The sequence below is a fragment of the Myotis lucifugus genome, unplaced genomic scaffold, assembly GCF_000147115.1.
Source record: "Myotis lucifugus unplaced genomic scaffold, Myoluc2.0 scaffold_11, whole genome shotgun sequence".
In the NCBI taxonomy this organism is placed as follows: Eukaryota; Metazoa; Chordata; class Mammalia; order Chiroptera; family Vespertilionidae; genus Myotis; species Myotis lucifugus.
The window spans coordinates 3,310,463-3,336,897 of NW_005871059.1; positions in this window are offsets into that span (position 1 = coordinate 3,310,463).

Sequence of the window (26,435 nt, forward strand, 5' to 3'; positions counted from 1 at the left end):
TTGAATCTTGACTTTTTTTCACAGTCCCTTTACCCTCTGTCATTGTGTGTGAGATCAAGTCTTTTCAATTTACTCAAAATGGCTGACTAGGCTAAATGCAGTGAGTATTCGTGGGTGCCCCCAGGGACTTGTGCTGTCCAATGTATCTAAATGAATTGAATCTAGAAATGATCTACTGCCACATTTGACCCACTTCTCTTTCAGATAGCAACAAAATATACTTTGGGGCACCCTGTAGCATGTTCCATTAAAAAATAAGCTTGCGGAAATAAGGAATCTTCTTAGATTGAGAAGTATTTAAAATATTGTTTTTTGCTCTAGTTTCTTAAATTGGCTGTAGTATGTGTCTTTGAATTTTCAAACACTTTTAAAGATTTTAGAATCAATGTTCTCTATTTAGTCTTGTGGCTATAAGTTTGTCTACACCTTTGTCTTTCCCTGTCTCTGTCTCTCTCCTCTACACACACACACACACACACACACACACACACACACACACATGCACATACACACACACTACACAAATATTCATAAATAATTGGAGTGATCATACTGAATATTTTAAATATTATGTTTAAACCACTCTTAAAAAGGTTTAAGTTTTTTGTTTTTGTTTTTGTTTTTGTTTTTGTTGTTTTGGTTAGGGATTGCACCACTGCATACATTTAAAATAATACTATGTTGACAGATGAGATGAATGAAAATTGGTAAAAAGTTGCTAATCATAGCAAAGCCTTTGTCCTTGACTATATTTAAGCTCCCTTCAATTTCTTTAGCATTTTGCTAATCTCAGATAATGTTATTTAAGATCTGTGTATCTGGTCAAATTCCCTATTCTGTATGTGTGCCTTAGTCAGTTACTGAAAAGAGTTGGGAAAACTATAATCAAGTGCTAATTATTAACAATGGCCTAACCAAGTCTTCCCTCTCACCCTAGACCAGTGGTCGGCAAACTGAGGCTCGGCAAACCGTGGCTTGTGAGCCACATGCGGCTCTTTGGCCCCTTGAGTGTTGCTCTTCCACAAAATACCGACTTCTGCGCATGGGCCACGAAGTTTCAATCTCACTGTATGTGCGTGCCCACACGTGGTATTTTGTGGAACTGCCACACTCAAGGGGCCAAAGAGCCGCATGTGGCTCGCAAGCCGTGGTTTGCCGACCACAGCCCTAGACCCATGCCTTTGTACAGGACTCCCTGGGGTTTTCTATTGCTGTGTTCTATTCCAGCAGGTCCTTTGGTCAGTTTGAAGTGCAATGATTGATAAAGAATACATGGATGGGTCTGGATACCCTTAAATTGCTTGTAAAATGCTGTCTTCATGCTTATACTAATGGCCTCAGGAACAACCTTTGTCAAATTCAGGAAACTCTTTGTGATCCAAAGGAAGATGAAGAACCAGTTTGGCAGAGAGGAAACCTGAAGCACCCAGCCCTCCATAGACCTACACTTCCTTGAAAATGCCTGTTTTTCCTTAGAACTCATGCATTTTTTTGCCTTCTAATTAATAATATCTCTGTCTTTATCTAACATAATATATGCTTTTAACTACAGCCCGAAAGTGCTTGGGCGAACCTTTGTTATTTATCTAAATTGAGTGAGTAATTTCTATTAACTTCTGAGTCCTTTTAATGAATGGCCTGATGTTGGCCTCTTTCCGGCCTGTCACTGCCCTGCTGACCTGTGAGAGATCACTGAGTTTTTCATTGTGCTCCTGGGCTCCTCAATGTATGGAATGAGGTTTGCATCACATTAATTCAGAGTTTCTGGCTTTCTTAGTGTCTATTTTTGTGAATATATTACTTTCCATTATTTCTTTTTCCCCACTCCCAATTAATGTGATTAAGAAAATATCCAGCTAGCTCACTTACAGAAATAAAAAGGGAATAATTCCTCAGAAGTCTGGAGTCATTTTCTCTGACGCATTTACCCGTTGAAGGATACTTAACAAATTATAGGCATGTCATGGGGAAATAATAATTAGTATGTCATGCAGTTCACTTCCAAATCATTTTACATCAGCATCTTTATCTTAGACAGTGACCACATATGTGTAAACACAAAGTTGCATAAGATACTGTTTATGAATTGAAGGAACAGGCTTCTAGGAAGAGAAATGGGCATGAAACCAATGATGCTACTGTGCCATAGTTAGCAGTCTATTCGTTTTTTTAGTCCGATATTTTTTAATTTATTGGGGTGATATTGATTAATATAATTATACAATTCTATGATATACCATCTGTATATTGCATTGTGTGCTCAACACTCAAAGTCAAATCTTTTGTTCTGTGGTGTAATGGTGAGCACACTGGACGCCAATGGTCCATTCTTAGTTTTTCCTGATTCTTACTTTTGCCTCAGTGGTAGTTTTTTGTTTTATTTTGTCTATTCAGAGTGACTCCCTTTTGAGAGGACTTTTCACTCCTCTATATCTACAGTGGTAGGAACCCAGCCAAAAACTGAAATGTGGAATCCATGATCTCTCCTTTCTACTCTTAGCAAGTTGGACCAAGGTTGGACAGTTAACTTAGCTGACTCAAATAGATTTTTCTCTTGCAAGTTGTTACATCTACAAGACTCAGAAAGGGCTGTGAGTGGCTACTTATGACCGACATAGGACATGTAAATTTGGAAGCAATAGTTCATATGTTTTCGGTCCGATGACTAGAGAAAGCCAGACACAGAGAGAGACTGGAGTAAGTTCATGACATAGGAGAGCTGAGAAAGAAAGTTCGGATGGATTTTTTATCTCCATTGTTTATTTTCACTGCAAAACGCAGTAAGACCCTGGTACCATGTAACTCTACCTCCGTCCTTGTGACCACAGGCAAGAAACTTAACTTTTTGTGCCTCAGTCTCCTCATCTTTAAATGGAAATCATAGTAATAGTATATTACTCCATAGTAATAAATATATTTCTATAAAATTATGTTATTTCAATATTAATTCTATGAGAGTATTGCAAAGATTTAATGAACTAATACATAGGATGTACTTGGAGCCAATCTTGGCACCTAATAAGCATTTGTGCCCTTGGATTTCATGAGATAACTTCATCTCTTCCTTTCTTAAGTTAGTTTCTGTTTTATAAAGCTCTAAAATGCCCCCTCTCTATATAGTTTTGTCTTTATATTGGTGTTTTTACTTTAAGAGGCAGCATGGGAGGTAACTGAGGCTGTTGGAAAAAATTAATCTTGACAAAATACTTTTCTGAGTTTCATTTTTTTCTTTGTTAAATGCAGGTATAACTATGGTATGAGGCTGTTTCAAATGATTTACAGTATCTGTCACCTGACATTGTGAATAAGCATTTATTATTATGATATGTTTATTATTTCTATAGATTTCTTAATTCATTTATTATTAGCTGGTTAATTCATCTGATTGCCTACATTTTGAGTTATTTCAATTAGAAATCGAGGCAGGGTTTTGTGCTTGGGGCTTCTGAACTAGTAATTTTACATCTTAAAAGTAAGTACTACAATAAAATAATTAAGTAATTTTACCCATTATGAGTATTAACTATCTCATTTTTTCACATTTTCCAAAATGACAGTTAAAGTAGTACTTAATATTAAGTATTCAATCATTTCCTTTCAGTCCCTAATCTTAATACGTTTCTACTTCAATAATATTTGATTTGATAAGCTAGTAATTATTCTTCAAAATCTAAAATTTTAAACTTCTAGAAGAGAATTAAGATTCAATAGTAATCAAATAGGCACTTAAAAAGTAGTTTCCATTTTCTCTACAGTTCTTAGCTTCTTTCCATTCCACTTTTATTTGTCACACATGTGTTATACTTCTGGTTGCATACTATTTACATTCAGGATTGCATTATTTTATTACATACTAAATCATCACCTTAATTAGCATATATTAAAGTATAACTTTAGCAATTATTAATAAAATGATTCATGATGTTTTTATGTACAATAAATCTAAATGGCCCAATTTTATAAAGGCCCTGATAGCCACAAGCAGAAATCAATGCTCCCAAGAACTTCTGCATAAAGTCCCAAAAGGAGAGATGCTATAATGTTCAAGCATAAATGGCAACAAACAAAAGCTTCTTCGATATTAAGAAATACACTGGTTAAATACCCCTGTATAAATAAGGCATTTAAAAACCAAATGACAAATCATCATGCATTTAGTAAAATAAAGAACAAGAAAGCCCATGGTCTGCTATTAAAACTGTACTCAAAGAAAATATATAATTTAAATTTATTATTTAAAAACAAAGGCAAAAAGAAATTCTTATATTAATAAATTAGAAAAGTAATTTATAGTAAAATAAAGAGAGGAGAAAAATAAGCCCAAATGAATTAATTTTAAAACACAATACAGTAAAAGAGATTTAAAAATATAATGCCTATACTTTCAAAAGTCCAATACCAGTTAGAGAATTATTTATAGTAGTCTTTCTAAAAAAAGTTTAATTTTTAAAAATGAAATAATGAAAGTTGGAAAATGAATCCAGTCAACATAACTGAATGATCCTATCCTCATTGTGTAGAGCATTTTCATTATACATAGAATTTTAGACTTTTTCTTATTTTTTCTCATTTTGAGTATGCAATACTTTTGTCATCTGGCATCTGTTATTTTTAATGAGAAATCACAGTAATTTTTATCATTATTCACTCTGAGCACTATGAGTCTTTTTTTCTGACTATTGTGAATATTGTTTCAGTATTATTTCTTTATCTTTTCAGGAGTTTAATTATGTTGTGATAGCCCTAGCTGTTGTTTACTTTGAATTTATCTTGTTTGCAATTTCCTGAGCTTTGTGAATTTGAAAGTTAATATTTATTACCAAATTTTTATAAATTTGGCCTTTGTTCTTTCACATGATTTTTTTTCTGCTTCATTTTCACTCTAGTTCTGGGATATCTATTAACATATGTATTAGACCTGATAAGACTTTCTCAATTGACAGAGCAAGGAAATATATGTGTGTGTACCGACCCATGTATATATTCATAGCTATAGTTGTTTCTATAAGTAATAATCTGCATATTGTTGTGCTTTGAAGATAATGCGTTTTAATCAACACCAAGGCAAGACTCTTCACCAGCAAAAACATTATGACTCACTAAAGGCTCAGATAATGGTTAGCATTTCTTTAGCAATAAAATATTTTTAATGAAGGTATATATTGTTTTTATAGACATAGTGCTATTATACACTTAATAGACTACAGTATAGTGTAAACATAACTTTATATGCACTGAGATATCAAAAAACTAGCTTTATTGTGATATTCACTTTATTGAAGTGTCTGGAAACTAACCCACAATATCTCCAAGGTATGACTGGATACACTACAATCTGTTTACCCATTTATCCACTGGTGGACATTTGGGCTGATACATTGTTTAAAATGAAAGCAGTGTTGATCCTGTAATAGTTAAAATCTCACTGCAGAGGCTCTGTTTATATCTCTTTCTCTCATGTATCCATTGGAAATGTGCCAGTAAATAAGCCAGATTTCTACATAATAGCCAAACTTAATAAATCAGTGATTTTTAATGGTGGTTTCAGGATTATTGCCCATTGATAACTTATTCTGATAAGCAGATGAGCATTTATTTAATTAGTCCTCACCTGAAGATAGGTTTTTATGGATTTTGAGAGAGCCAACTGGGGATGGAACCCCGAACCCAGGTATGTGGTATGTGCCCTGATGGATAATCAATCTTGCAATCTTTTTGGTGCACCGGATGATGATCCAATCCACTGAGCCACCTGGGATCATTTTTAAAAACTACTTGTCTCCATCGACCACATATATCTTTTCCATTCTTTAATGTCATCAACCTATATTTCTTTTCATCAGCTTATCATCCCTTTCCATTGCCTTAGATAACAATTATTGATCAGATGTGTGAGCCCCTCAATTGTGTCAGACATTACAAAGAAGCTTGCGAATCACTATTAAACCTGTAATTTTACAATCCATCTTTGAAAATGTAGGAATCTTTTACTTTTGCAGAAATAAATGTATCGATTTATCTACTCAGAATTTAGTGTTGTTTCAAAAAGCATTTTAGCTTGAGCGAGATGAGAACATAGCATCAATGGCTTGTTGTCACTATATCAGCTTGAAGCCAGTATAAAACCACTATCTCCTTTTGATATATATTTGTTCTATAGGAGTTAAATGGTAATAAAATGAAAGAGAGGGAGAGAAAAATGTTGTGAAAGTGGTAACATATTTTTGGGAGGAGGAATGGTTGTTTTTATTAGATTCTGAGTATAATAGAGAAGCCATCTAATCTGTTTGTTTATTATCCCTGGTATACTTTAAGCTTGTGATGATAACACTAACATGAACAATGTTCAATAAAACTTAACAGATTTTACATTTTGTTCTCACCCCCAAATGTTTCAAATTTTGCAATAGCAAATTATATTTTTTCTATTAAAATGCTTTTGCCAAAAAGTTTTTCTTTCTTTTTAAATATATTTTTATTGATTTTAGAGAGGAAAGGAGAGGGAAAGATAGAAACATCAATGATGACAGAGAATTATCAATCAGCTGCCTCCTGTAGGCCCCCTAGTGGGGATTGAGCCCGCAACCCAGGCATGTGCCCTTGACCGGAACTGGACCCAGGACCCTTCAGTCTGCAGGCCGACGCTCTATCCACTGAGCCAAATCAGCTAGGGCCCAAAAAGTTTTCCTTTTGCTTTTTTTTTTTTTTTGAACATGACATTTTCTTCTAAATATTTTGAAGATATGGCATCAAAGTAAATGATCTGGAACTCACTGAGGTAGTATATATAGTCCTTACCATTTATAAACTATAGTATCTTTCTAAAAGCCATACTTTTAACAATTAAGTTAAAACACTCTTGAAAAAGTATTTATTGTACCAAACACATTTGAAGATAGTTGAAACGGTTTGCTACTCAAATGGAAAGAAACATATTTGACAAAAGGCAAAATTTGTCTTTTTAAATGTAAAGTCGTTTTCAATTCAAATTTTATAAGAAACTTAAAAGAGTCTTGGGCCACTTACTACTTTTTCTGTAATACTTGTATAATTTACATACAAATGGGTACCTAAAAGAGACACTCATTTTATTTTCTATTAATTTAATAATCCCAATAAAATTAGGATTTACCAAGGGAAATGGCTTCTAATAAGAGATATATTAACAATTGCTCCCAATTACCGTCTTAACATTCAAGGACTATTTTTGAAAGTACTTTTTTTTTTTTTTTTGCAAGGACTTCAAATTTCTGACTGAAAAGCCTCTACTTTACAGACAAGATGAATGTCATCAGAAGGCTAAATGCCTAATATTACCTCCACTGCTCTGTTAATCTCACCCACCATTTTCTCCTCTGCTGATAAAACACAGGCACCTCTTTTCTAGCTGTTTTGCCACCTCTCTCAACGATTGATTATTTTTACTCTCATGTGGATATTCAACTCATTTACTTCTTTTTAATAATCTTTAAATATGATCAAGTATTTCTTATTTGAGCATTTTTAAAGATAAAAGGAATAGTAAAAACAATGAATACAGCAGTCCTTCGAACCATTGCTTGATCTCACCCTATCTTTTCAGTCAACTTTTTGTAAGAGATCTGCACTTATTTACTGCATTTTGCCGTCTATCACTGAATCCATCTCTCATTCCATTCTAAGCTGATCCATGACCAGATGGCATTAGATCTAATGAACATTTTTTTATTATCAGTTGTAGAGCACGGCTATAGGGTTAAGCCTCGGACTGACCTGTTGGCAAAGCCACAAACAAGTCCCAGCTTAGAGGGCACAGTCCTCTTAGCATAATTAGGCTTGACCTTATGGCTCCCTAGATCTTATCTGGGAAGCTAATGGGCTGTTGGAGATATAGCAAGTGCTGCCAAAACAAGTGAAACTCACAAGAACATTGTAACTATGGTGACCACTTCCTTGTTTATCCCTGGCTATAAAATAAAGGCTCAGCTTGCCTCTGGATCTCTCTCTGTGGCCTCAGCCAGGCACAGGAGATCCACCTAGACCAGCCGTGGGCAAACTACGGCCTGTGGGCTGGATCCGGCCCGTTTGAAATGAATAAAACTAAAAAAAAAAGACCATACCCTTTTATGTAATGATGTTTACTTTGAATTTATATTAGTTCACACAAACACTCCATCCATGCTTTTGTTCCGGCCCTCCGGTGCAGTTTAAGAACCCATTGTGGCCCTCGAGTCAAAAAGTTTGCCCACCCCTGATAGACCCAGGTTATTCTCTTTGTCTGTCATTTCTTCATTCTTTCGCTGCCCTCACTCAGGCTTTCAAACCCTTGGCTGAGCTGGCTTGGCACAATCAGTCTTAAGAAAACTTTCAAAAGCATTTGACATTGTTTCCTTGGCCTTTATATCTAAACACTCTATTACCTTGGTTTACTTGATATGACACTATCTTAACACTTCTTTAATTATTTAAAAAAATGTATTGATTTCAGAGAGGAAGGGAGAAGGGGAGAGAGATAGAAACATCCATGATAAGAGGGAATCATGGATAGGCTGCCTCCTGCACAACATTTTTTTAATTCTTTATGTGTACCTTTTCTGTCTCTTCTGTAGGCTTATCCTTCACAAAATCTTTAAAGTTGAAGTTCTTCAAGTATTTTTCTTATAGTTTCTCTCTTTTCACTTTATATGTTATACCTATGTAATTGCACTTGTACCTATGGTTTAATTTTTCACCATCATAAAACAGCTCTTTATATCCAGACCATACCTCTCCTCTGAGCACCAGACCCAGGTATTCAACTGCCTATATGACAGTTCTACTGGATTTTTAACTCATTATTCTATCTTTAGAATAATTCAAATCAAAATTTTCAGAGTTAAACTTTATCATCTTTCCGTGTTGGTTCTGATTAGCATCTCCCATTAAGGAATCATTCTCAATACCCCTCTCCCCTTTTCATCTCTCTGTGTTATACAAAGTCCTATTGATTACCTCCTAAGTAGCTCTCGAGTGAATCCATCTGTCTGCATCTGCATAACCATAATTCAAATTAAAATAATTTCTCATATAAAAGAGAGGAATAACCCTCTAAGTTTACTCTCTGAATCATCTCATGCCACCCTCACTGAGATCTCCATAGCTAACCAGAGTATTTTTCCAAAATATAAGGTTGGTCATATAATGCATTGAAAGGGCGAGGGCTAGACCCTCCATCTTTCCCCAGGGTAAGGGCTATGCCCTCCATCTTGCCTTGGCTATGTGCTTGGCAAGGAGCTTCTTCCCGGAAGTCTAAGCCTCTGCTAGCCACACCCAGGATTTCTCTGGACTAACCAATGATAATCAAGGGAAGTGCATGCCATCACTATGACCACATCCTGTGTAATGAGACACCGACTCGCGCCTGGCCAATCGGCGGGGCCCACAGTCCCCTCTCCCGCCCTTACTCCACCCCTCTATAAAACTCCTGGTCCCACGGACATGGCTGACTCCCCGGTGTGGTTTCTTGGGAATCTTGAAATCTGGGCATAACAGCATATGCTTAAAGAATTCTAAGAATAAAATAGAGAACCAAATCCTTGATATGGCTTAAGCCTCTTCCTACTTCTCTAGTCTTAACTTCACAACATACTTTTGACTAGACTAGCTTACATCTTATTTTCCAGAATGCACCTATACTCCGTTCCAACACAAACTGGTACCTTTGTTACTTCTCATAACCTTTGCTTTTACCTAGTTATTTCCAGCATTTCCCTGGATCATAGCTCAGCCAAATCATCTTCAGATATCCTCACTTTCCCTATTCTCACTGACTAGGTCATTTTTTTTATTGTAAGTATAGAGAATACTTATTATCTTTTATTCAAAATGTTTGTTATATCTATAGTTTCAAATGTAAATATTTGATTCTTTTATTAATATCTGTCTTTCCCTCCTAGACTTTCAACTCCATAGAACAAGTTCTGTGTCTCTTTGTGTTCATCATAGAAGCCCCAGTATGTAGTATGGTGGCTCGCCATTAGTAGGCACTCAAGAAATAGTCACTAGATGACAAAATTAATGAATGAATTATGGGTATTATACTAAGGAGAATAAAAACTATGGATACAGAGAAGTAATCTTTTTATACCTGTTGACAAAAATTCAAGTTAAAAATAAGAACACTTAAAAACTCTAAAATTGTGATAGTGTATCACTATTTGATTTTGTTAAGACTAAATCTAAAACAATAGTATCATTTAAGTGTAACATGTTAGAAAAGTGATATATGATGAAGACAAAGTGGGGAAACTTCCAAGAAAGACAATGAAAATGATGAATGGGTTAAAGGGATTGACTCATGTGGGAAGAATAATAATGATCAACTCAGCATTGAATTTGAAATAGTATTCCACATAGATTGAAGCAGTGCTCATTTTTTGAATTCTAAGTCTTCACTCTTCCTATTTTAAATGTGATACATTTCATCAAATTAGGTTGCCTTCTTCCAAATTAAGTAATTATAATTTACAAGCATGGCTCAGAGGTAGTTTAAAAGAAAAATGATAACCATCTGTAATTATTGAAAGCATACAAGCATTAGTTGAGGACAGAGAGTGTTAGATAGAAGGATTATTTTATCCTAGGATTAATAGGATAAAATTAGTCTTGGGAAATTTCAATCAAGCATAAAATTCCTTTCCAAAATATTGGTTTTCTAAGATGAGTAAATGCTCATAATATCCATTATGCAACAATTTAATATAATAGAACTGGAGTAGTGTTTTAGATGAGGCCTCTACTCAGAAAATAAAAATTTTGAAATATAGTGTTGTTAATAATCTCTTACTTTCAACTATGAGTTTCCTATAATTTTCAAACTTCTGGTCATAAATATTTACTGTATTTTAAGTTAAGTTTGATTCCATTATTTTAACTTTTTCACTATGAAAGCTAGTGACAAAAATAAAATTTACTCATTTTCATAGAACAAAACATATAAAAATCTGTGTTCATTAGGAGCGATGTGTGATCTTGGGTGAGGACACAAATGTTTCATTAATATTTTAACATTTTATATAGGAATTTTACATTTATCAATATTTAAATGTTTTTAATTTTTGTGTTCACATTCTTTTTCTATCACATTCAATTCAAAGTCTCATTGTTTTCCCTGTATGATGATAAGAATAGAATCACTCTGAAACATATAGATCAGGGGTCCTCAAACTACGGCCCATGGGCCACATGCAAATACAAATATTGTATTTGTTCCCATTTTGTTTTTTTACTTCAAAATAAGATATGTGCAGTGTGCACAGGAATTTGTTCATAGTTTTTTTTAAACTATAGTCTGGCCCTCCAATGGTCTGAGGGACAGTGAACTGGCCACCTGTTTAAAAAGTTTGAGGACCCCTGATATAGATGAATAAATATGTCATGGAGAGAATTAATGTTTTTTGCTTCCTCTTGGACACTAGACTATCTGTATTTCTCACACTTGTAGCTAAGTGCAGTCATGTGACAAAGTCACACCAGAGGATTGTGACAGGAATATGTGCAACTTCCACCTCACCTTGTAGGTGGAAATAGAGAGCACTTTTCCTTTCCACAGGCGAGAATAATAGTGACTCATGTGGCCTTGGAAGTGCTCTGTGAACATGGCAGAGCTGCCCCTGCTGGACCCCACATCACCCCATGGGTCAGAGCTGCCCGACACTGAACACTTATTTTCTAATGTTCTGTGATTGAGGAATGGCCTGGGTATTTTGATAGAACAGTTACATATTTTACCCTAATGAATACTTATATAGGTAGGAAAAAACAAAAAATGTTTGAAGTACTGATTGTATATTTATAGTTATTATCTAGCCCTCATCGATTTGGTTCAGTGGATAGAGCAACAGCCTGTGGACCAAAGGGTCCCAAGTTCAATTCTGGTCAAGGCCATTTACCCTGGTTGCAGGCTCCTCCCTGGCCAGGGCCCAGGTCAAGGCTCGTGCAGGAGGCAACCAATCAATGTGTTTCTCTCACATCAATGTTTCTCTCTGTCTTTCCCTCTCTCTTCCACTCTCCCTAAAATCAATGGAAAAATATCCTTGAGTGAGGATTAACAACAACAAAAATAGTTATTATCTAAAAAGAAAATGAAGTTACCACAAAGTATAGTTACATTTGGGCTTGAGGTGAGCACCAGCAGGTTGTGGCAAATTTATGAGAAATCTGGCATGGTCTCTGTTTTGCTGACATCTCCAAAATTCACACCACTGTGGTGTGTGTCTTTGCTGCCTTTTGGAATTAAATAGTTGTAAATGAAATAAAGATGTCACTTGAAATTTGAAGTCTTCTCTTTAAGCTGGGTTTTGTGATAAGAACTCTCTAATCTTATGTCAATATAAATTAATTCTCCTGCAACAGCCTGTGTTTAAGATCAGGAATAGGACTCCTTTTGAAGCGAACATACTAAAACACTGAGTTATAAGCTCATGTCTCACTTAGGGTTATTAAATTTGCTGACCTCAGTAGCTTCACCAGAGGTTTACTGTATCCATTTAACTCTCATTTACCTTGAAGGAGAGAGATGTTAAATGTTCCTTTGTCTGTGTTGAATGCTTCCTTGGTGCCATTTTGTGGTATTTGCAGGCCTCTCTGACATTATCAAACAGATTGACATTTTAAATATTTGCGGTGCTCAGTGGGTACTAATTCAGCAAAGGTGAACCACACGCTTCTTTCACTGTGGCACAGCAAGTGATGTGTGTCTGCTTCATCACAGCAGCTGCAAGGAGATCAAAAGGCACTGTTGTTCAAGTCCTAAATCTGGTGTCACAGCAGAAACACCTGGAGGGCCCTTGAAGGAAAAACGCTAAGTAGGGAAGAACCTACTGAGGCCACTGGCTTACCTGAACCCATTAACCCAGCTCGGCAGGAAAGTCTCTCCTCGCATGTGACGTTTCCATATTTCTAGTACATTTTGTATCAGTGCAGCTCAATAATTTGTGGGCTTTTCAGCAATTCTTGATTTTATTTTATACTCTAATTGAAGTTTTACCTTCTACATTTTGTCAGAGTTGAGAATCCATATTTGAAAAAGATGATAAATATACATAATTTTACATTTTCACTTTCACAAATTCTGGGGACTTGGTCCAAAAAGAATTTTAGAGAGGAAGAAATACTACTACCGCTAACTTTTTAGCTGTTGAGTTTTCATACCTAATGTATTATTTACAGATCTTACATTGACCAGTGTTAAAACATCAGAGAATAGAATGAGTCTTTACAATTTTATCTTAAATCCTTTTTTTAATACACAGCACAAACTTTATATATAAGCCCCAGTATTTTTAAATTAGTCCATTAAATATCCACTTGTAATTTAGGTTAACTTGAATATTTTTAGCCCTCAGCTTCCTGCAAGCAAGGAAGTGTTTGCATTAAAATTTGTACACAAATTCTCCTGGCTTACCTCAGGTACATATGTACCTCCTGCAACTAAGCATTGCTACCTTCCATCCTAGTCTCCCAGAAGAGGTTTAGGGTATTGCATCAAATCAATGCAAATGAGTCAAATGTATTAGTATAGAAAACATTAAAGGCCAGAGTCCTGTACTTTAACTTGCTGTATGTTTAAAGTATATTTAAGAAATTAGTAGGACATAAAGCTTAAAAATGTGTTTAAATATAAACTGAGAAAGTCAATATACATTTACAGTTCAGGTGTATGATGGTGGGAAGTCATTGGATAATACAGAAGACAATTCAATCACTTTTGTTCTAGAGCTGTAAGAAGGATATATGTAGAGTATCCTCAAAAATGTATACACATACTTTAACTAATTATGAAGACAGTATTTATTAAAAAACATCTCATTTTCAAAATTGAGCTATCAGCTATTATAGTGTGTATACAATTTGGGGGCACACCATGTATATAAATTGACATCTATATAGTTGGTTACCTTCTGTATTCCTACCTAGAGTCTGGCATGTTTCTTTGAGTACTTCAGAGAGGGGTAATTCTACATCTGAACCCAGACACCATTAGATCTAAGGTTAGAAAATTCTTTATGTTAACATCAAAAACTACATAATTCCTTTTATATTTTCAAAGTACCTAGCATATATCGAGTTCAACACATTTTGTTGAACAAATAAATATTTATTAAATGATTACTGTTTAAAAGAAACAGTTTGTTGAATGCTAGATTTATATTTTGTTTCTACGTGATAAAATGTCTAAACAAAATAAATAGATAAAAATCACCTAAAATAGATTAAAAACTCTCAACATTAACAGAAGTACCAAGGCGACTTTGAGTTTAAATAATTCCACATGATAAAATGAGCCATTCTCTGCTTGATCATGGCCATTTGCAGCGTAACGCAAAGCAAGTCTGCGATCCCTCAGAGAGGACACAGCACTTGATCTACTTTTTCATGATATATTACCTTTCAGAAGCTTTTCTTTCATGTAAGTAATCACTTGTAAGACAGAAGGAATATCTTATGCAGGAAGAAAAAGAGGAAAATAGGTAAAAACCCATGCTAGAAAGAAATAGAAACCCCCAATCCAACCAGTTATCAGACTTGAGGAATTTATTAACAGTGACAAAGAATTGATAAAATGAAATACCTATTGGAAGAATAGAAAAAGATTATAAGGAAAAATTTATTTGTTTATTCTAAAGTATTTTCTTAAGAAGACCATTAGAGTATATTGATCATTTTCCTCCTGCTATACTATTTTTAAATTACAGAATGCAACAATTCTCTAGTGGAAATGATAAAAGGAATTTACAAACATTTTTTTCAGACAGTGTGGACATGTACTAAGTACTGAAAGCCCTGTCATTTATGCATTTAGAAATAGAACAGTAAAAGGATGGTATGACTGTATTCCATGCCAAATATAAAGTATTAAACAACATTATTTCCCTTAAATTTGTACTACTGCTAACTTATGTAAGGTTAAGGAAATGACACAGTATCAAGGTAAAGAAGTCTCCATACTAGTAAAATTTCCCCATGGACCACGGGAAAATGGGACTACATCTTTTCAACACTTGTAACTCTTCAGAACTCGAGCTTAACTTGAGTTGGACTAAAATATCTGAAAACTGATGGTTGCTCTGATATTTGGAAAATTGTGAAAGTCTTCACAGGTATCACATATTCTTTCACAGTTTCTAATCTTATACAGATAAAAAGACAGGAGAGCGATAGAACATTAGAGGATATTGTATGCTGGAAATAATTTTCCTCTATTTGAATTGTGCTGTGGGGCTCTTAATAACTTAGGTGCCTTTCTGAGCTGAGATTCATCAATTGAGGTTTATTCTGTTCTCCATACCCTCACCGGTAATTGTTGTCCTTACCCTTAAGTTTTATATCCACTATACACATTATACTACTAAACATGTCATCTTGGGATACTCAGAGCATATTTCTCCCTTTCTACTGTAGATATAGTATGGCCCTTCAAACCACAGTCTAGGACACGCCCACGTGAGGTTGTTTTTAATTTCCTGAGATGAAATTTTTACTTTCCTGGGCTTCAATTAGTAAAAAGCTATTATTTTTTTAAAAATATATTTTATTGATTTTTTACAGAGAGGAAGGGAGAGGGATAGAGAGTTAGAAACATTGATGAGAGAGAAACATCAAACAGCTGCCTCCTGCACACCCCCCACTGGGGATGTGCCGGCAACCGTAATCAAACCTGGGACCCTTGAATCCACAGGCCAGTGCTCTATCCACTGAGCCAAACCAGTTAGGGCAAAAGCTATTATTTTTATCATTTCTTAATGTTTCAGTGTCTTGGTTCATGATACTAATTTATATTTTTCACTGCCTCCTCAAAGATTTTAGAGTTAATAATCAATAATATATAATTTAGGTGAAACTGAAGAAATTACTTCTATGTTTGTTGCACATATAGATGTCTACTCCTTAGAAACTTTTCAGAAATTCTCAGAAGTCATTGTTTTTCACTAATGTAGAAACTGAATGTCAATTAGCAATATTTTAAGCTACCTTTTCTCAGAAAACTATACAGAATTTTTCTTTGTTATGTCTGGAAAAGAGACTCCAGTCAGCAGATTTTTCCATCTTCTGCCCAAATGGCTCTAATAGTTTTGGAGGAATCTGCTGATTAGTGATTATGAAAAAAAATTTCATTACAACTCATTGTTCATACTTATTCAACTCAAGTGCAAAATAATTCATTATGCCTAACTTTGGGAAAATTGGAATATGTTATGTACTGTCACTTAGGAATCAGACAATTCATTGCATCTCCCTGGAAAGGTATAATATGTGGGCCAAAAGTGATGGAGGAAATTGCAACAAAATCATTTTTGTCAAACCAGAGGATGTGGGGAGAAATTTTTTCTACCTTCTGCCCTCAGGTCATTCAATAAGCAATAAAGACACAGGGGACCACTGAAAAGGTAGCAATTAACTTCATCTCAGGGAGTCTGTGAATGCTATGCTGAAAGTAACACAGTTCATCTAAATCTTGATGGATAAACAGAAACTTCTTGGGTAGGGAAGAAGGATGTGTAAAACAGAGAGAAAAACAGTTCCTAGTACTGAGAATCTTAATCACTTCATGATCAATAAGTCAGATAATAAATGAATAAACATAAAATTGTAAGATAATTGTGTGCCATGTTCCATACTTTACATTCTTTTTTTTAATTTTTTAAAATATATTTTATTGATTTTTTACAGAGAGGAAGGGAGAGAGATAGAGAGTTAGAAACATCGATGAGAGAGAAGCATCGATCAGCCGCCTCCTGCACATCTCCCACTGGGGATGTGCCCGCAACCCATGTACATGCCCCTGACCAGAATGGAACCTGGGACCCCTCAGTCCGCAGGCCAACGCTCTATCCACTGAGCCAAACCGGTTTCGGCCATACTTTACATTCTTATGCATGTTACACATTACTTAAAAACTCCTGGAAGAAAAGATACATGTGAGATAAAAGATTTGAGGAGCATTATAAAAGTTTAACATCAGCAGCAGTGGCTAAGAGGGAGCAGATGAAATCAAGGGTACTGTTTAGAGAGATTACCACAAAACATATTAGTAGATATCCATGAAATTTACCTACTCATTGATGACTGAATCGATATACCCATACACAAAAGCTTTTAAAATTAGGTTCAGTATACTTATCTCATGGAATTGGTTATTCATTTGAGAAATTCTAATACCTATTATAATTCATTTTAGTAAAAATATACATACACATATATTTACACGAATCTTACACAATATCAATGTCACATAAAATATTTTTTGAACAAAATATATCTATATTATGCTTTCAGCATGTTCCAGAGTCATTACTTAAGCCTGTTAAAGTACTTAAGGGCAATATATTTTATAAAAACAATTACAGTGAAAAGATTGTAAATTATTTATGCATTAAAGTTAACATAAATTGAGTATCAGTAATATCAGAGAGACTGTATAGAGTATGGAATCAATTTTTTGGAAGAGTTTGAGAAAGATAAGTATCAAATTTTATTTGAGTGTTTTGTAGAATTCACTAGTGAAGCCATCTAGTCTTGGACTTTTACATTTTGGAAGGTTTTTGATAGTTGTTTCAATTTCCTCCACCAAAATAAGTGAGACAAAAAGTTAAGAACTATATGATTTCACTCATAAGTGGGATATAAAATTGAATGCAACAAATAATAAAAAGAAGAAAAACAAGTAAATACACATTGATACAAACAACAGTATGATGATTCCCAGTGGGAAGGAGGTGGGCGGGGGGTAGTAAAGGGTAGAGGGAGTCAAATATATGTTGATGGAAGATTTGACTTTCGAGATGGACACATAATGCAATATAACAGATAGTGCATCATACAATTGTACACTTGAAACATATAATTTTATTAACCATTGTCACCCCAATAAGTTTAATTAAAATAAAATATCTCAAAAAGGAAAAAAAAACAGAATCATGCAAAATTTCCACTCAGAATCTTAATTATAAAGGGAATGAGAGAAAATGGCACAGAAAACTGGCAACAATAAACGAAACACCTCTCATTTTAGCTTTACTTATTCAAATTGCTCATGAAGTTATGCATAAGCTTTAAATAAAACAACATATTTTTCACTGACTCACTCTTGCATTCACTGTTATTGCAGGACATAAAGACCTCTATAATGTGCTTTTAATAATTTCTGGATGGCCCAGGAATTGCACCTCCTGTACTCACACCTGAAACCTTTCATTTTATCCATCAAATTTATTATATTTTTTACTTTTTAATTTCCTATTTAGTTTTACCATTTTTCTTTATGATAAGTGCCAATGAAATGCTACTGCGTAGTTGTAATATATCACAGAACTTTTAATGTTTCTTTTGGTTTATTTATTTTTTATCCCAAACCTCATGGTCCTTTGCAGACTCAGACAGATGCGCCTGGTGAGGTGGGCTGGAGATCATTTTGATGATCTCCTGTGCCTATAATCATGCTGCCCTTTATCAAACTACTATTTAGGAGAAACTGGCTCTCCTTAGAGAAGATAGTCTCCAGGGAATCCCGTCACTCATGCATATTCCGGCAGGAGGGAGCACTTCACCCGTTCATGGATCACAGCACAGGAGGCAACCGCAGTAGATGCTCAGTAACATCAGCTTGACTACTGTTAAGTACACGTATAAATATTGTGTTAGATGCCTTTGCTCTTTGAGTTAATCTCATCCTTCACCACGTAATGCTGCTTACCCCTAAGTAAACTAAAGCTTAGAATAATCTTGTTCAAAGTCTCATAAAAATAAATTGTGGAAGAGTAATTAGAGCCCAGATTTACTTTTTCCCCAAAGCCCGTGTCTTTCAGTTGTAACAAATTGTTTCCTGATGCTCAAATCTTGGAATTATAGACCCCCTATGGGGAAGATTTATATTCAAAACAGTTAAATTTTACAAATTGGACTTCTTTAGGCAAAGAGAAATGTAAGTAATGTGTTCTTTGTATTGTTTTTAACAGAACTAGAGCAAGCTAGATCTCTGAGCTGATACCTTATTTAAAGGTTGGTTTGGTGCTACTCAGGGAACAGGCGCAGTCTGGCACACAGTAGCCATTTTCTGTTTGATAAAGTGAGTGTGTTAAATGTATTAACTTACTGAAATGAATAGGTTAGGACATGAACAGTCAAAAGGAGAAAATGCCTTTTTGTTTGTTTTCCACATTTAATTTGGAAATTTCCTAGATTTGTTGCACTGAATCAACATGGGGTGATACAGATATGCAAGTTGTATTTTTTTCTAAGATTAGCTTTAATCATGCTCTGAAAAATCTCCCTTTCCCACCCCTAATGGCATCTCAGGGAGAGCCATAACTTCCTAATCACTTTCAGGTAAAAAAAAAATTATTCAGTTCTGTTAAGGTGTACATTCTCATTTCATATCTTTCTCTCATGGCTCCTCTTCCCTCCACATCACCTTCACCCTGGCCCCGGGCTAGCAGCCATGCCTGATTCTGTTTTTCAAGTTTCTCATCAGAATTCAGGTTGCCTGGCTGTCTCTTTATTAATAAGTTTTCAGTTTGCTGATAGGAATGTCCTCTCCATAAGTAACTGTTATATGGTAGGGTTGTTTTTACCCAATTAAATAAAGTAGTTTGGCCTCTCAAGGAAAATGTGCAGAAAATGTTGATCAATATATAGTTGTAGTTACCAAGAGAGAAGGGCAGAAAAATCAGATCTTTCATAAAAATTCCTTTCATATTATTAAAGCTCTCTGTGCATCAGGAGAAAATTAGGCGTGTTTCCTAATATAATTAGATACTTATAAACATACAATATTTTCTTTACTTTCCAATAAAAATATTTTTATCCTTAAAAATATAAAATTTTCAAAAAAAATCCTATGAATATCAGAAGTTGAAGCATATTTCCCCCCTCTCTGATTCCAGCTGTCATTTTGAAGGTCCTTGCTCAACCAAGTAATTTCCACCAGTGTTATGGCTTTTAATAGTGTAAACTTAATTTTTACAATGTTCTCTAACAATAGGAGCAAATGAAGTTCCAAATATATCTGTTATAGATATGCACTTCACAAATGTATTAAGATACGAAAGGAGGTGGTTCTTCATCCAGTTTTAATGGAATTGAGTGTATGTATCTGGCCAGATACTTCTTCTGCACAGGAAAGCATAGTGATTTCATTACTGTGGTCTCACATTCACTTTCTGTTCAAAAATCTCAAAGCAAGCAAGAACTAGTCAACAAATAACACCCAGTAAATACAGTACCACCCAAGTAGCTAGTTAGACAGGCAGTAAGGACAAACCTGTTACACTCTACCTAATCTAGACTTTCATAAAGTATTTAAGAGACATGAAAATCAAATTGTGTTCATTGTCCCATCTGACTCTCGCCTCAAAGTGGCTCCGTCTTCCCCCAAACATTCTAATGTAGTTTTTAGTTACAATACTAGACATTGACTCCATTCAACGAGTACTTAATCTCTATTACACAGAGGTTAGAAGTAAAAAAAAATGGCCATCCATATCAGTGATCAGGGCAGAAGGTAGCTGTTGAACCATGCAAGGCTGTTTAAGGGAGGAGAATGAGTTTCCAGCTATTTCACAAGTCAAACACTACTGCGGAATCACACTATCACACTACAATTCTTCTCTGCGCAAGGAAACACTGGACTGTAGAGGATTTATGTTTGCAAAAGACAATTTAAGTCGTTTAATATCAATTATTTTCATTTAGGAAAAAGATTTAAAGGTAGAGAAAAGTATCGTCTATCAATAAACAGAAAGTAATAAAAGAATTATTCTCTAAAAAAAGAATTATTTGTGTGCAGTTAATATTTTATATGAAATTTGTCTCTCTAAGGAAACATTCATTATTTTTTATTTAAGTTTGTAAATAGTGAATATTCAAAAAAATATTTACATAAACCTAATTTGTGGGAATAAAATGTAGCTCAAATTCAAGACGAAAAATACTTATTTTTAAAATCTTTCTTGAAGTTCTTTTGTGACATGAAAAGTTTTATTATGCAAATAGTCTTCCTTATATCTTCTTATCCCTTTCAACTTTTCTTAAAGCAACATGTTTATAATTCAGCAACTGCTTTTTTAAAAATCACATTAGCTCATACATTTCTTCAACCTCTTTAACTCCTTTCCACACACAAAAAAAATACAGACAATACAATAACACAATAACGCAAACTGCTTTTTCTCCCTTAGTGTAGTATTGCCTTTCTTTCCTGAATGCATGAGTGCTATTACAAAACTGGGGGCATTCTAGTTCTGCAGCCCTGTGAACCTCTGAAAATCACCTGCAGGGCTATGGCTTTAGCACAGCCATTTCGTAATGGAACATTTCAACCAGACAAACAAAGGAGAAGAAGTTTGAAGAAAATGGGAGAAAGCCTTCCTGACAACGCCGACATGTGCCCGTGTGCAGAAATGATAGACAGTCACTCTGGCACCTGGACAATTCAGACACTGCAGCTTTGCCTTCCCGGCTGCTTTTCTCCCAAGTCCACATATAACACAAGAAAGGAAGTCATTCAGGTGGCAAATTACTCTTCCTGGAAAGAAGGCTTCGGTTTGATCAGTATACAAATGAGGTTTAAGGACTGATATAGAATTTTTTTATAGGGAATTTTTTTTTAATGTTTAACCAACAGAGACGGACCCCTGTGGTTGTAGGACATTATTTATTTTCTACATCTTGCAGCTCAGGAATTCTCTTTATTCCTTCATGTTAGCTTAGTAGAAACTTCCAAGGGAAGTTATGAATTTTCCATAGACAGAATTTTCTATTGACTTTAGAAAATCTAATCATTTTAATTCTTTTTCCTGCAGAGATTGCTGAGGTCTCTCCATATGGTTTTTATAGAGAAGAGAGCCATCAAGCATGAGTAATGGATAGCCCTTAAGCCAGCTGCCAACAATAGACTCTATGCTGACATGAAAATGTATAGCTAAAGAGTTATTGAACTTAATTTTAAATATTTGCCTATAAGTTTAAAATTTTTGAAAACATTCAGGTAAACAATTTTTAAATTATATAATCTTACTTTCTAATGATGGTTATGATATTCTTTTTTGTAGTTATGTATACAAACACATACAAATATATGTATTATTAATACTCTTTTCTCATAAACTATAGGTGAGATTTCTGTATTCCCGAACAAGTGGAAGAAAAGCAATAAAGGATAAAATATTTCTAGGGACAGAGAGACTTTTGTTTTTTAAACTGTCTTAACAGTTTAAATAAAAATTTGTGATGCAAGAAACATAATGATAGAACCATAATCATCTCAAACTCATTTTCGCAGTTCCCTCAACAGAGGGTTGCAATTTCATGTAGATATGGAAATTAGTGTTGGCCAGAGGCCTAGAAGGGCACACTAGAAAAGGTTACACTGAGAACTATTAAATGTGCTAATAAAATTTCATATCCAATCTCCTAGAGAAATTATCTTTTCCTGGTATTCTGTACTTGCTTACTTGAGTATTCACATAACACATTCAGTATGAGAAGGATTTAGGGAAATGTATCCATTTAGTTCTGTGAAAGAAACAGGTGAAAAAAATAAAATGTATTTAGAGCCTATTATAATGCATATATATGTTCTTACGGCTTCTTATAATGCAATCTACTTGCACATTGTTTAAATACATATAGAATAATCTCCCAGCATACTCAGGGAAAAATACAGCTGCATCTCTGTACAGACCATAGAAATAGCCTTTTGTAGCAACCTTTGATTCTCCGCATAAACTTTCTATCAGCGCTTCATTGGAAAGGCAAGCCTGCTCATCCAACCACGATGATTAGAACTCTCCATGAGCCTCCTATTGCTTTAGAATAAGATCCATGCTCCTTAGCACAGACTGAGACGGTAGGCATTCCAGACTCTGATTTAGTCTTCAGCTTCATTTCACACCACAAACCACTCGTTCTCTCATAATCTATGTTTCCTCTGTTCCAGATTTGTTGGACTTCTTTCAGTTCCTATTCTTTTCTCTTCTGGACTTTGTGTCTAAATAAAACAAGTGAAGACTGGACAAGATCCATAAAGGCAGTAGGTGCGATGGTTAAGAACATGGTGCAAGTCCTAGCTGGTTTTGCTCAGTGGATAGAGCATTGGGCCTGTGGAATGAAAGGTCCCGGGTTCAACTCTGGTGAAGGGCACATGCCTGGGTTGCAGTCTCCATCCCCAGCAGGGGGCGTGCAGGAGGCAGCCGATCAATAATTCTCTCTCATCATTGATGTTTCTAGCTCTCCCTCCCTCCCTCTCTCTTCCTCTCTGAAATCAATAAAAATAATTACACAAAAAAAACATGGTGCCAGAGCCAGAATGTCGGGGTCTTGTGTCCTAGGCTCTGCATTTCAATGTTACATAAACAAGCTGCACTTTTCTTATTAGTATGTGCAGAAGTGGAGATGACAGTAGACCTATTCTCCCTCATAGTCTACTGTTTTGAGAAAGTGTATGTAAAGCACTGAGAATAGTGGTTGGTACACAGCAAGTGTTCAATAATTGTGAGCTATTATTATCACAAAGAATGTCTTGAAGGAGGAAGAATAAGTGGTTCTTGTTTGTACTTAGATGAGGCAGGAAAGAGCGTGTTATTGTCTAATGCAGCACTGATAGAAGCAGCACACTTTTACAATATTATGGGAAAGGGGTCCTCTACCTGAAATGCTGGAGTTTCTCTCGTGCTTAATCCACTCATAGAAAGTAAAGCGATTCTAGTTCCAAGCCTCATCAACTGGATCATTTGGAATAAATTGTAATATCAATTTTCTGCAGTTGGTAGGGGAAGACCATTTTAAGATGAGCCTAAGGGTAATCAGATCTTTTGGAAACAGAGAAAATTTAAAGGTCAGTTGTACTTTGCCACTTCCCAGTGTTCTTTTCTGTCAAACATGCACATCCACAGTGCTGCCAATAGAATAATCCTCACCAATAGAGTAATCTTCACAAGTGCTATCCGTTTAATAAAACACCTACTTTTATCTTTCTTACGCACACATTATTCCAAGCTCTTGTCGGAATCATCCTTCACGGTGAGAGCTAATCTCATTTCCTCATACCTGTCATTGAATCATATTAAATATCTCTCTAAGAATAATTACCTCACAGCTAAATTTCTTAGGCCTTTCTGGATACAAAAAGGGAATGAGTTTATCTTCTCAAAAAGTGTCTTCTAGAATAGATATATTTATATTCTGTAGAAGAGTATCCATATTATTTTGATATAACTTAATCATCAAATCATTTCCAATATAACATTTGTGATATTTAACTTATTTGTGTCCAAGTTGACATCATGTAGACTTTGGAAATAGGGGTTTCATCTCAGGACTTTCTTCAAACTTTTATTATTCCATTCCTTCTATAACTAAATATTTTTTTAAAAAATTTAGTTCTCTCTCTCTCTCTCTCTCTCTCTATCTCTATCTCTCTCTCTCTCCCTCTCTCTCCTCTCAGACAAGCTAACTTCAATATCCTGAGTTGCTTGTGACCTACTTGATTAATATGCTTGTGAATTCTCAATAAGGGATGTGTGCATATTCATAGTGTTGTTTATTAATTCATGAGGCAGCTGCTAAAAGGCAGTTCATGAAGAGAGACATCGACTCCTCCCACAGCAGACTCTTGGCAGTGATCTGGCTTTTCCCTGCCTGGTCATAGATCCTGGCCCCAGCATCCCAAACCAACGGCCCTTTATCTGCCCTGGGAAAAGGAGCTCTTTTGCCAGCAGGAGGCCTGAGGGATGGGAGGTTCAGATCAAACCCCCCCAATGTGTGGAGGATGAAATATAAAACTTAATGAATGTAGTAGAGTCCACAGCTCATTTCAATTATTTTTAATTGTTTTCAGATGCTGCCCGGCATGCTTCATTTAGTTCCGCAATAAACAGAGCATGCAGGATGCTGGTGGATCTCATCGGAGACCCTGGAGAAACATCCCACAGGAAATGAAAAATAATAAGAGTGCTGCATGTATTGGAGCATGTATCAGACAGATGAGATGGGAAGCACAGGGGTGAGAAGAGCCAGTGACTGTGCCTCATCAACTTGGAGATTCACAGGAAATCTCACTTTGAAGTTCTTATCATCACTCCTGAAATTAAAAATACCTAAATAAAAAAAACAACAAGGCTCACAGTGAATTCTCCTGCTCAAGTAGATGGAAAGTTACCCATAACCTCTTCTGAATTATTTTCTTCCTACACACTTGGGGAAAAGGCTGACACGGTTTAGAGGATTGTGAGATGTTGAAATACGCAAAGTTGCAGAATCCTAGTTAATAATCTGAGAGATCTTATTATACCCAAAGTGTCTCCTAACACCTTGATCTGAAATGTGGGTAGAGATTTATAAATTGCTTAGAAATGTAGTTTAATTGAAAACCCCCAAAAGTTTACTGAACATCATTAGAGAGTATGTCATTCAGGGAAATTAAAATATTTGATTTTAATTACTATAATATTCTATCATTTGGACTAGAAGATTGTAGGACTTAAATGGGGTTAAGGCTTACTTGGGTATTTGTGGATGTATATTGTTTGTGGATATATGTAGGTGAGAGTATATTATTTCTTTAAAATTTTCTAGATAATTTTGATGTTTTGCCATGTTTGACATCCTCTGACTCATGGATTTGGGGATTTAAAAGATGTACAAATGTTTCCTGCCCCATCCCCCCCACACAGCAAAGCATGATATGTATGTGTGTGTGGGGGTGGGGTGGGGATGGGTAAGTTGAGAACATACGAGTTAGAAGTAATATATTAAAGAGAATAAAAATATAAAATTGACCATGAGCTCTGCTCTCCGAGGGCACTGCTGTTCTAATGTCCGTACAAACATGATGGCAGATGTAAATATCAGCCTATGCAGATGCTCTAGGGGGGAAGTGGGTGGCCACCCCAGTACCTGTCCTCTGAAGGCTGTAGCTTGGGAGTGGGGATCTCCTTTACATCCCACACTACCTTTATTTCCTGATATTTGTATTTTATGTGATTTTATTTTATAATAATAAAAGTATTACATGGTAAGTATGAGTAATGATTGAAAGTATACAAATGAAAACAAATGACCTATAATCTCACATTTCAGAAGTGATTATCCATGTTTGGCATAGATTCTTCCATTTTGCCCTCCAGATAAAGATTATACTGTTTTGGGTAGATATTTCAATTTTTTTCAATAATATTACATACTTAACAATTTAAATGTTATTGATTACAATTCTAATGTCATTTTAATATTTCATAGTTTTTCCTTCAAATTATGTTTCATAACTTATTTACTGAGAATCTTTTGAGATTCTTTTTTTTAAAATATATTTTATTGATTTTTTACAGAGAAGAAGGGAGAGAGATAGAGAATCAGAAACATCGATGAGAGAGAAACATCGATCAGCTGCCTCCTGCACATCTCCTACTGGGGATGTGCCC